This window comes from Polistes canadensis, unplaced genomic scaffold (assembly GCF_001313835.1).
Source record: "Polistes canadensis isolate GaletaPanama2010 unplaced genomic scaffold, ASM131383v1 scaffold_56, whole genome shotgun sequence".
In the NCBI taxonomy this organism is placed as follows: domain Eukaryota; kingdom Metazoa; phylum Arthropoda; class Insecta; order Hymenoptera; family Vespidae; genus Polistes; species Polistes canadensis.
Window position 1 is genome coordinate 54787 of NW_014569603.1, and position 13774 is coordinate 68560.

Here is a 13774-nt window from a genome sequence, read left to right on the forward strand (position 1 = left end):
ATATATTATCCGTAAATTCTGATAAAAATTGTTGTTTAGATTTATTAGAGTTAAATGTATTTAATTGTTTTCGTTAGGAGTAAAGTTCAAGGCAAGTTTTCCTGTTATGTTTCTTAGTTATGAAATAAATAATAACTTTCGCTTAAGTGAAAATTCTATACTAGGGAAAAAGTGAAAAACAATTTTTGTTTTGAAGGTTAAGGCGAATACTAGCACGATCTCCTGATAATGAGTCGTTGGAATGAACGCTTTCAGACGATCATTAGGAGGGTAAGGCGAAGTAATTGTGAGCTCGAGTGCCGCTCGTTTAACCCTTCGACGCTCTTGTTTCTCTCCTTTCTTCACACTAACCCTGATCCATAAGTATATACACGTGTATTTGTCGTATATGTGTGTATTTGTGTGCGAGTGGGTATAATAGACTTTATTTTCTATTTATAATACAATACACGTTGTAGGTAAAAGAATTTTGTTAACGTCACTTAACACTTTAATTATGTTATTATTAATAACCAGACTTCTTCTAATTTCATTCAATAAAAAAAGAACAAAATAATAATTTTTCGTATCATACGTTCGAGAGAAACAATATTCCAAAGATTTGAATAGCGTTTGTAGTTTTATTTTCTTATTTTGGTTTTGTTTTTGTAACAGCGTTATTATAAAGCGAAAATATAAAAATTAAATAAACAAACACGGATTATTATAAAAGTTGTCGCGGAAAAAACTTTTGTACGAGTAGAAAAAATGTACAACCGCGTACTGATCTTTTTACAATTTCATATTTTACATCTTTCTTTTATCATACACTTGAAACTCTTGTACGCTGAATAAAACCTGTACGAATACAATACTTTGCTTTATGTTACGAAACAGAAAGATAGGTAAAAAGAGATATAGAAAATAAAGAAATAACGTAGAAGTTAAATTAAAAATATAAAGCAAAGAAAATAAGAAAAATAAAAAAAGTAAAATAAGAAGTGCATTAAATAACGTTTGAAATGCAGGGACTAAACTTAGTTTCCTTATTTCATCGGAATTTTTACGAGTTGTCGCAACAATTTATAAAATTATTATTACTCTTTTTTATTATATTATTATCTCTCTTAAACTAAAGGCAAATATCTTTGTTGCAAATAGAAACCCAATCGTCCATCCACATCTTATTTACGTTCGTTCAATAAATAATTCTCGGGAACATTTCATAAATTCCCACTCCATTTGTTTCCTCCCGATTGATAAAATGGATTATTATTTTTCGTTTGTTTCTGTTTTAGCACATTTTCATTGATTTCTAAATAAAAAATAAAAAAAAAACAAATAGATACGCCTAACTTGTACGTTCACTATACTTATGCACATACACACAAACGCATCTACGCGTACGCGTATAGGTGAAACATTATCAATGTGTGTTTTATAAAATTTCATTAAAAGTGCGCATATTTACACATATATATATATATATATATATATATATATATATATGTATCTTGAAAAATAAAGTAGCAATGAAACTGTGAATGTAAGCAGGCAGTCAGGTACATATAATCAATTAAAATTCGCATCAATTGATTAACAAGCTTGAAAAGTGTAAGTAAGAAACATTGATGTTTCCTCTTCTCTCGCTCTTGTTATAACTTTGAGTGTATGTATTAGTAGTTTGTAGATGAATAGGAACAAGAGAATAATACAGATCTCGAATGAAGGTAGTCAATCACGCGGTTTCAATTCCTTTTCAAATATACGAATCCTTTTTATTCCTTTTTATTTCTCCCACCCCATACTCATCGTTGCCAACCCATCGGTAGTCAATATTTTCAAGCATGAACATCATTGTACGATTCATCCATCTCCCTTTCGCGTTTCCTTTTCATCGATATCATTTTCATGTGTGACCAACGTGAAAAGCAAAGTGTATATCTCCTCTTCTTCATTCTCCTATTTTCCTATTATATATACATAATATATATACATATATATAATGGGAAAATAGGAATATATATATGTATGTATGTGTAGGTGTATCTGTAGATTTCCGATGTATCGAGAAGCTTCCGCCTGGTAAGAAGATATATATATATATATATATCTATATATATGTATTGATGTATATTTATGTATATATATATGTATATATATGTATACGTTATATTACATTTCGCCAATACTATAATCCTAATGTTTTAGGTTACGATAATATCGATTTGGCATCCACTTCCTCTTCGCTTACAATCTCCATCAAGATCTTCCATTGCTCGGGATCTTCACTATGGATGCAAAATTATCTTCGAAAGTGCATTTATGTGCATTAGATGCATTTAACGATTCATCATTATCATCTTTAGTATAGAAATGATAGGTATTATTTGTAGAAATCATTATTGTTTCATAATTTTTGTTTTATCTCAAAGATAAGAATAGTATGATTTTTTGATATAAATATATCTCTGTTCATTCATTTATACAGAGTAGATACAAAATATTTAGGTAATCGTACAAATTAATATTGTTTCATAATTTTATTCCAAATCGATTTGGACAAGTAAGGCTTATAGAGATTCTTTAATAATCTTAAAAAAAAAGGGTAAGGGAGGAGGAAGGGAGGGGGGGGGGAGATAAAACATGAAGGTTTTTAGAGCATGATTTTAAATTTATTTAAATGAGAAAGAATGAAGAAATAAAATTACATGTTACGTTAAAGGTATAAAAATAAGGATTTAACCATTTTGGAAAGCTTAATGAAAAAGAGGGAAGAGGAAATAAAAATATATGGTTGGATGAAGAGACAAACATAGGAAAAAGGGGAAGGAAGAAAAAACGAAAGGAAGACAAAGATAAAGTAAGAGAGAAGAAGAAGAAGAAGAAAAAAAAAGAAGATAGAGGAAGATGAGGAAGAGGGAATTGTTAGCTTCGGTACATGTCTATCTGTTTTTCTCTGTGTGACTCGTGCATGTATATGACTATATATGTGTGGGTGTGTGTAAGAAAAGAGGAAAACGGCGCCACTACGGTATGCGAACTGAATTTTAATGAATCTCTTTTCTCGCCGCTAAGCTTGGCGATTCTCTCTGTCTTTTCCTTTTCTTATTTCTCTTATTCCATTCTTTTTTCCCTCCATTCGAGCCCTTCAACTCCTAAAACTAACTTTATTCCACCAAAGCTGCTCTCCCATATCCAACAAGAGGAAAAGGTGCGAGTGCGTGAAATTCTTTCCTAAAAGACGAATCATTTCTCTCTCTCTCTCTCTCTCTCTTTCTCTCTTTTATTTCTATCAGAATTTACATATCATGTTTCAAAACGTCCTACGATATCTAACGAATCCTTTATCTTTTTTTTTCCTTTTCCTTTCTTTTTTTTTTTTTCAAGAATAAATAATATCATTAGAATCTTGAATTTACATATACTTACATATCTACACCTACGATTTTTTTTTTACGGGTTTCCTTTTCCACCAATGTTTTTTACGAGAATTCACGAGAAAATCAAGCGCAGAGAGAATATAAAGAGATTTTCAAATTCCCTTTTTTGTGGAAAATTTTACATCGAGAAATAATATATATATATATATATTTTTAACATTTTCACGATGGATTTAAAATAAAGAATTCATAAATATAATTTTGTATGAATTCGTTTAATAATAATGACAGGAGAAATTATTACAGATAAAGAATATATATATATTTGTTCTTGTGGATAACGAATAATAAAAAGATAAGATTTGGACGATGTCTAAATATATCTGATAATACAAAAGGGAAACGCAATTTTCATGAAAATGTGATTTCGTATGCAAAAAGGAAAAGAAAAGGGAGAAAGTAGTTATCGATAATTCAAATTATATATCGATTCCAATAACGTTCCCTATCGCAGATACGTGTTTCCATCTTTCGGATATTTTTCTCGTTGATAAAAAAAATGAGAACAATTTTTTTCGCGACAGGCGATATACTTTTCTTATTTCTTAACCATAACAACTCTATTTTCTTCTTTCTCTTCTTTTCTTCCCTTACAAATCTCCCTTCGTTTTTTACGAAAAAAGACACGATTTCTTTTTATTTCGTTTTTTTCTTATCTCTTTCTCTCTTATTTCCGTTTATAGGAATAAAAAGGAATGGAAAAGACGAAAGGCTAGGATTCTGGAAAGAAAAGAGTAAGCCTCTTCACTTTCCTACTCGTAAAGCACGCGTAAGTACTCGCTTTGAATGGTGGCATTCATGTGAGGCCAAAGGTTTGCGTGTGTTTTTAGCGTGTTCAGTATATATGTGTATGTATGAGTATAGAGATGTAGTATATTTTCAAATAACAGGCAGCATTCGTAACATTTTCCACTCTGCCCTTTTTGCCCTTTTTTTTCCTTCCTTTACCCTAACTACAACCCTCGTTTACGTCGTCGCGTTACGTTTCCCCAACTCAATGATATTCTCTTCTTATTTTTTTTTCTTTTCTTTTTTCTTACTCTTGCCCGTCTATTTCTTTTTCTTAAGAAACCAGCTTATCTTTTTTTTTAAACACATTAAGAACAACGTTTAATATTCTTTCAAATAAATAATTGATCCATAGAATAAACATTTGAAATTTTAACATTTTAAAATAGCGTATTTTCCTTTAACACTTAGGTAGTAAATTCCACTAGTGCGAAAGTAATGCATACCTTGAACGCTGAAATATGATAGTACATACTTTTGGTCCGACACGATTATTTTTCTACTGAATTTATTCGACAATGTTTACTTTTCAAAATTTTAGCAATTCCATTTTGTTCTTCTGTCAGGATTTAAATTTAAAAATTAATTCAAAAAATGTCTAACAAGTATTGCATACTACATTACTATTATTACATTCTATGCTACTTTTATTTTTGATTAATAAATGAATATGAAAATAAATCACACATTTTTCCGTATAAAATAAATAAATAAATAAATAAAAATGTTATCATCGATAGAACTAATAACAATTATTAATAAATTATACCAAAAAATATTCGAAAATTTAATCAGCAAAGATGAATAAAGTATTTTACTAGTGTTGTTTCTTTTTATAAATTGAAATACGAAACCAAAAAATTGACCAAGTTTAGTATTACTAATAGTAATACTTTTTTTTTTTAGTGTCAACAAGATAATGAAGTAAGAATTGATCGATAAAATCAACCAATGAGATAGAATATTGAGACCTATATTTTCATGATGGAGAAGAACAAGTTTTGTTTTCTTTCTATCAAGAAGACGATGTTGTTCAAAGTTAAGTAAAAGATGACGCAAACGGGTCCCTGACAGAGAATAGAAGATTTCGCAAGGGAGTTAAAACGTAATGGTATCGCGAAAAACGTTCGACAGCTTGCTTGGCTATCCGTGATGGTTACACATGTGTGTACAAAGCTGTTCGTGTTTCTCGATGTCATCTACTTCCCCTTTTTCCTTTACATTCTCTCTCTCTCGCTCTTTATTGCTTTCTCATGCTTTCTCTTTGCTTTGGCTTTTCTCTTTTAGGTTGAGTCTCTGGAGCAAACTTGTAGTAGTCGACGACAACGTGGCCGCGATAATCTCTTCTATAGTCACTCAGCAACGAACTGCGACGACAGAAGGCGCCTTAGGGAAATAGGGTGAAATTAATATATATATATAGAAAGAGAGAAAGAGGATGGTAAATGATAGATGAAAGGAAGTGGACAACACTGAGAAATAGAGATCGGTATTTACACACGCAAATTGTCCATTCTTATTTTTGTGAATTCTATTTTTTGTTCATTTAATTATTAAAATTAGCCAGATAGAAAATTCGTGGCAATTAATAAAATATATTTCCAACACAAAAAAATAATACTTATAGCTAAATTTGCCACATTTATTAAGTTTTATAACATGAATTGTTTTAAATACTCCTGGCATTCTATAATTGACACTAAATCTAGTGCATATTTGCAAAGAATTTGTTACTACATAACGATGTCGAAAAACATATTCGCAAAAAATTTGATCAAAATAATTTCAATAGAATTTTTAGCGATTTTTCTTTGAAAAAATTTTCTCCGCGTCATCTTAATCAGAGAAAAATAATGAAGCTTAAAAGAACAGGATGATTATTCTCATAGAAGAGTCGTTAAATTTTTCTAGATGATAGTAATAGAGAATATACTTATAGTTATCTAAAATGAAAGAAAAACGTGATAAGGTATTTTTATGAAGTATGATTTAAGAACCGTAAGATATCTTATACGAGAATGACAGTAAGAGGAAAAAGGAAAAGAAAATGAGAAAAAGTATTATAGCTCGCAGTGAAGATTAGTGAACATAATGAACGTAAGCGTATTAAGGTCGAACGAATGAAAAAACTGAGTACCTGGAAGAACTAACGACAACGAATGGTAAGAAGAGTATTCTATTATAGATGAACGATCTGAAGTAGCATTAACTAAGACTAAAACAAGCAAGGAATCTGGACATAGAACAAGAGTAGAATCGGAGTTGGTATTTGTATGTAAGTAACGAAGTAAGTGAATCAGCGATTTGCTTTCTGTAAGTCAGCACAAAAGCAACGCGGGTCAATTTGAAATGGTGGTGATGGTGATGGTGATGGTGATGGCAATGGTGATGGCGATGATGATAAGCGAGACTCACTAGCGTTGTTAATAAACGCGAAACGAATTTGCGTCATCGAAAATTCGATTCGATTCGAATTAGATTGGATTGAATGCGATTCGAATCGTAGAATACGTTGCAAGGCTGGTAACGTAGACGTGGGATCGTGGCGAGGGGGATGGGGAAGGGTAGGAACGGGGTGGCAAGGAGAGAAGGAGGCAGGTACAAGCTGCACTTTGAAAAATTTCCATTATTTGCATTGCCGGTGAAAGGAAGATGGAACATCGAGTAGAGAAGCTTTTCAACCGAGGCTAAAATCGAGGGGAAGAAAAATTTGCATTGATTATCGAACGAGGCCAGACTAAAAGCACGTCCTTTTTCTTTCGATAAAGAATCGACAAGAGGATCACCTGTATATAAAAAGAGAAAATGAGAAAAAGAGAGAAAGATAGGGAGAGAGAGAGAGAGAGAGAGAGAATGGATATAATGTTACTCAAAAGTGCTTCTTTTTAAAGTTACATTACTCACTAGGAAGGATCATTAGGTAGAGTCCTTTTTCTTCTCTGATATCCAATGAATATAACGATGGATTCTTTGTAGTCACTCGCAATATCGTACAATTCGTGTTCACTGTAGCAGAATTTTATTACCCAACGAGAAAGAGAGAGAGAAAGAGATGTCTGTCTACTTATCTATCTATCTATCTATCTTGTAGCCATCTTGTGTAAAGCTCAAAGGGAAACGAGAAAAGCTTACCGAGTCGGACAAAATTTAGCAAGGTCTCCTTTTAATTTGCTCTTATAGTAAAAAAGATAGAAAGAGAGGGAAAGAGAAAGGGAAGGATAAAATAGAATGATAGCTCCGGAGGATGCTGGTTGGGAGATTCCAATTTTCTAGACTGACAAACGACAATGAACGTAATCAGTTAGGGGAACCATTAGTAAGAATATCAGAGCTTTCAATCGGCCAGTACACGTCCCGGAAACAATTACGTGGATCAACAAGCTCGTATCCCACACTCCTATTCCACGTAGAGATTTCAGTTTGCGCGTCAGCGGCAAACGGTTCAGGGATTTGCAGGATTCACTGGCGTGCATTTGCTTAATCCTTGCCTGTCACCAACCGAATGCTGCTCGACTTTAGTACTCTGCGTTTCTGTTAAGAACGGATGCTTTCTGTATAATCTCTACTTTTGAATTTTTGAATTAAATATTATTATTAATTAGGCCAAATTATTATGGTAATTATGTATTTTTAATTTTTTGGTAATTAATATTAATTTATAATTTGTAGATTTCAATTCTTTTCATAAACTTTATAGTAATAATATTTTTATTTTGTGGATAAAAAAATGTTCTGGCTTTCTTTATAAGTTTAAAATGAAATTAAAGTTTAATAATATTTTATGAAATAAAATTCCTATAGATTTTTGCGTAACTTGACACGATAAATCTAATTTTATTATTATTGTAATAATATTACAAATGAAATATGTCCTTTACGTATTGTCATTTTTTAATTTTGGTCACTCATATATTCCATTTTGATTTTTTGTATTATTATATAAATAACAATGCAATTTTCAGACAATAAAAATATAGAGGAGGAAATAATTGAGCACGAAATAATATCTATTTATTATCTTCAATCATTTCGAAACGTCATTTTCGTTAACGAACATTTGCGATGGATAAGTGATTATATTTAATGATTATATTATTAAATTTTCAACGAATGGTACGGTTATAAATGCGGTCGGCTTCATAACTAACTCGTATAATTATTTGAGAAAATTTGATTGAAGTATTTGTATGGGTGCTTATACAATACTACTACCAGTGAACAACGAGCCTCGTTTCAGGGAACGTTTTTTGTGGATTAAAACAAGCAAGGACTATCGAGTGTACTTACAAACTAGCAGCTCGGCTTTTCTCTCTTCTATATGTACAGATAGGTATATACATATACATATACAGAAAAAGAAGTCCTACGAATCAATATCACTAGCATTAAAGATGATCCCGTTTTCATCGGGTAAAACTAAGCTCTTCGTTATCACTACTCATAGGATTATTGAATATAAATGTTCGTAGTAAATCATATTTATCAAAGAAATAGCTCCATTTCGCAATCTTTACAAGATATGTAAATGTTACAACTGAGATTACTTTTATCAGTAAAGAGCATTCTTCAATTTTACATTTATGATCGTTCAAAATAATAATAATAAAACATTATATTGAACAGATAATTAAATTTTATTCAAATAAATAATAAGAAAAATATATGCAAAGACACGATAAATAATTTACTTTTGTATTTTTGACCCTTAGCGTACATTAAAGATCAATTTAGTTTCAAATTGTACTAATGGAACCAACGTCAATTTCAAGCACGTTTTTCAACAGTTATATCTTTTCTTTTTGCAAATCTGAGTGCATAAGTTTAAAGTTTAATAAGTTTATTACAAAAACTATCTCTACTTTCTTTTTCTTTTCAAAAAGTTCGTAATTGTTGAGATATTTAAAGCCGAATATTGTCTGGGATCAAATTGATCCTGTGTACAATTAATGATTCGCTACGAAGGTGTGTACCACATAAGAGTTAAATTAAATGTTATTATTCATTAGGCTAAGCTGAGCAGAAAACTATAAATAAAAAATTAATTGGATGCTTTTAATGATATAATAAAATTAGTCCTTATTCCTTGATTATATTAAAATAAATAATACATAGAGGCACAATCGTAACATTTAAAATAGTCATAATATGATATTGGTTGAACTAGCACGGTTAAATTACATTTCTTTTCGATCTAGCGAGTTTCGATAGAGAAACAGTGAAAACGATGTCGTAACTACAATCGAAACTGTTCGAATGGTCGTAGAAGGTAACGAAACGTTGGGTGAACGGGATAGAAAACATTGAATTTCGGTACTAGGGGGTTTGGTTGGGTCGGTTAAAGGGGGTGATTGTGGGGTGTAGATGGTGTACACAGATTCCAGCAGCCCACCTGAATATGCATGAGAATTGCATAGTAGTACATGCCACCTGCATTCGTGGCCTAGTACGAACCTAGACAGGATATAAACTTTACTCGAGAACAAATAGGTAAGGTCGTTAACGTTAGAGGAAAAAACTTGCTCGCTTTTTGAAGGAGAGAGAAAAGGATTACCAACAACGGCCAGGTGAGGGTAAGAGATGGTCGGGGGTTTGAGGTTCGTAGGGGGGTTGAGCGAAGGGTTGGAAAAGCCATAGCAGTTAAACTTTTTACTAAGACTATTTTCATACGATTAATCTTATTCCCTTGACACAAAGGAGTCCCTTTTTACATACGTATGTACATGTGTACGTGTGTACGTGTTTACATTCGTATGTAAAAATGGTATGATACTTATGATCTTTGGATGGATTATATACAGGATAAAATTAAAATACGTTTTAATTGGCTTACTTTGAATGTTCTCATAATTCTAGTAGAAAATTTATTTGGTGATTAAACGTCAAAGCGAATAATCGTGAATAATCGTTGGAGAAATTCAGAATTTTATAATATATATATATAGATATATACATATATAATATAATTCGAATAGGTTATATCTGAGGATATCAAGAAGTTTCCTCTTCTAAGTCTAACTTCTGTTAAATAATCTTTCTTAGGTTATCACGAAGTCGGTAATAATCTCGAAGTTAAGCAAGCTCGTCTTCCAAGTTCGTTTAAAGATTATTTCGAAACGAGTAGAAACGTCTACGGCCTAGAAGAAGAGAAAATCTCGATACACGGATTTACGATTTACGTTTGAAACTTTTTCTTCGGAATAAAATCATTGGAAGAAAAAAGAAAAGAAGAAAAATAAACAGAAAAAAAATCTTTTTATTTGTCTATTCTTATACTTGAAGATTCTACGTGCCTCCTCTTTTCGTGTCATAAGAGAAAAGATTATAGAAGATTTATATAGGTTAAGCTGAAACGAGGTTACTTTTACATGTATCTACTGTATCTGTACGTGTGTGCGGTTATTTTTTCTTTTTATTATTTCTTTTTTTTTTTGGTTCAACTTGTGTAGGTAACTCTAGGTAGTACCTTATATATTTATACCCTCAGGTACGCTCTTCTTCTCCTTCTTCTTCATATTCTCTTTCTTTTTCATTCCTTTTTTTAAACTCCACCACTGGGAAATAATGAAGATGTCTCAAAACGTAGAATATGACGTGATCTATTTGAGTAAGTTGAGTCTTTTCAAAAGAGTGAAAGAGAGAGAGAGAGAGAGAGAGAGAGAAAGTTGAAAGGAAGAGGGAAGAGACAGACTTGACATGTCAGACTTATAAGTGTTTATACTACTGATAGAAATTTAAAACTGTTCCGAGACTGTCTATTTCCACCCCTACTGACCCCCCACGCTCCCTAATTTCTTTTGTCTTTTTTTCATTAGTTTATTTATAATTAATTTTATTTTATTTCATTCATTTAAAGTAGCATGTACATTTTGAAAATTATTCTTTTTTCATTATTCTCTATTTTTCAAATGAGAAATAACTCGGTGAAAACGTTGGAATTAAATTTTATTATGAATGATAGAAATACCTAGTGACATTATCAAGATATTCCGGATTGGAAAGAATAATATGTTTGAAAAAGAGAAACCAAGGTGAAAGGATATATACGAACGAGGTAAAATTCAAAACTTCAAACTTGGAATTCGCATTTTCGTCGTGTTACGTATCATTCGGTGTATTATGATATCACAATATTTCTTCGAATTTCGTGTCTGGTGTTACCAGCCAAGCCGCAATGCCGTTACTCTGAAGGATCCACTGCATTGAGAAATTCTATTTCGCGATGATTTGTATCCCGAAGCGCTATTTCAGAGGCAAGCATTCACCAGTCTAGTCGTATGAAACGTATACGCGCGTCCCGATTTATTTTCTAGGCACTACTATTTACAAGATACACACATTGAATATATATTTATATATTTATATGTAATATTTACACATAGATATTTATATATGTACACGCGCATTTATATATAATATATATATATGTATTTTTATAAAATACGCACATTTGAAGAGAGATCATCTCACAATATTTCTGACAATTTTATAAAATGTTCTCTCTAACAAAGGTTTTATGTTTTATTCGGAAAACATTTTTCTACGATTTCTTTTTTCGCGTCACATAAATACATGTAAATATTTTATTAACGCGTTTCAATGTATTATTTTAACTCTATTTCTGTTTGACGACAATTTATAAACATATATTTATACGCATATATCGTGTGACATATAATATATTTAAATATTAATAATAAATCCAAGCGCGAATTATATATATTTCAGGAGAATAATTTTTAATGATATTTCATCAAATTTCATTGGATTTTTATTTCCAATATTAAATTAAATTCATATTGCTATATACATGATATAAAGAATTTAAAAGAATTTCACGATCGATCATTATTAAGATACGAAAATTCGATTTCGTTGATCAAAACGTTAATCAAAAATCAAGATTACGAGAGAGAGAGAGAGAGATTTAGCAAGATGTACGATTTCAATTTTACTAGGTCGAGAGATCGATCGTGGCAACGACTTTCAAGTTTTGCGCATAGTTTGAACCTCTCGCGAGGAAAAGGTGCGTTAATTAGTGTCTAGTTGAATCAACTTTTTTTTTAGAATTGAAGTACGAGATTCTCGTTCGGGGTTTTCAATATACCTGCTCAACGGCGTATCCTAGCCTACGGGACCTGAATCGATCTCATTACGAATCTTACCGAGAATATATTTTTTTTTTTCATTAGTACTAGCACCACCACAATCGTTACCAGATGATATTAAGCTTTCGATATTTCTAAAGTTACACTATTAAAAATACTCACTATTCCCATGATGAAAACTGTTATGATTATCGTATTTTAATTAAATTTCCTTAAAATAATATATTAATGATAAAACACAAAACAAAAAATTCGATGATCTAGAATCTGTTTTATCTGCACGTATACACCTTCCAAAATAAAATATAAAAAAGGAAAAAAAAAACAACTAATTTTTATAAGAAGGAGGAGAAGAGAGTGGCGAAAGATCCTGTAGATAAGATGAACGATAATAGACTCCCGAAAAATAACAAGAAGAGGAAAATTTGAAATAACGAGACCTCCAAAAAGACCAACAAAACGATGGCATGAAAGCTGGACATCGATATCCCAGGAACAACAACCGCCTTAATGAAGGCTGTAAAATTAAGGATAACAGGACACAGTTCTAAATAAAGAAGAAGAAGAAGATATATTTTAAGTACGTGTGCCAATAAATTAGCAATAATTTAAGGTGAAACTTTAGAGGACGATATAAGTTAAAACTTCTTTCCCATGTGTATGTGTTCGCCTAAGCCATAAAGATAAAAACCGTTAGACAATTATTGTCCAAACTATGTTACAATGTGTATATACTTTGATATATACAACGTGTTAAGTATACATACGTACGTGTTTTCATGGTGAAAATGCATCAGAAGTATTAACGGAGTTTCCAAAGTATGTACGTGCATTTCCCCCGACTAGTTTTCATCCCCTTTTTCCAAATAAATGTGCTTTATAACAGCTTAAATACGCTTGAATCATCGCACGTATCTTAAAATCCTCTAGTGGCCGAGTTTCGGGTCTATGTATATGAACGTGCCACCACTTCTGATATATAATTTCTATCCATGTATACATATAGATGTATATATATATGTGTGTGTGTGTGTGCATGTGTCTACGTCGCCATCTTTCAATTCTTCTTCCTTTTTCAGTATCTTTTTCTCCGGCAGTTCGTTTTCTATCCACTTATCTTTATATTCGTTCTTTTACACTTGGTTGTTTAAATTTGTAAAATTGTAGCTCACGATCGAGAAAACACGTAGAAATGAGAGAAACAAAAGGAAACAAAAGGAAACAAAAATAAAAGTGAAGAAAAAAGAGAGATACCTTTTAGTTTATTCGGAAACGTGTAAGTGTTAAAAATAAGTGGAAGCAAAAAAAATGAAAAAAGAGGGGGGAAAAAGAAAGAAAGAAGGAAAAAAAATCACTCGACTTTCTTGTCTCAAGTATTTTCAGTGAAATTAAGCTGAGTGGCCTAGCTCTTTTTGAGAGAAAGAGAGAGAGAGAGAGAGAGAGAGAGAGAGAGAGAGA

The 13774-nt window shown here is 31.5% G+C and overlaps 1 protein-coding gene across 1 annotated transcript in view; it reads right to left on the reverse strand.

Moving 5' to 3' along the window:
- Nucleotides 1-13774, reverse strand: part of LOC106785759 (glutamate receptor ionotropic, kainate 1-like) — a 138603-nt gene that overhangs the window by 52116 nt on the left and 72713 nt on the right. The window lies entirely within an intron of this gene.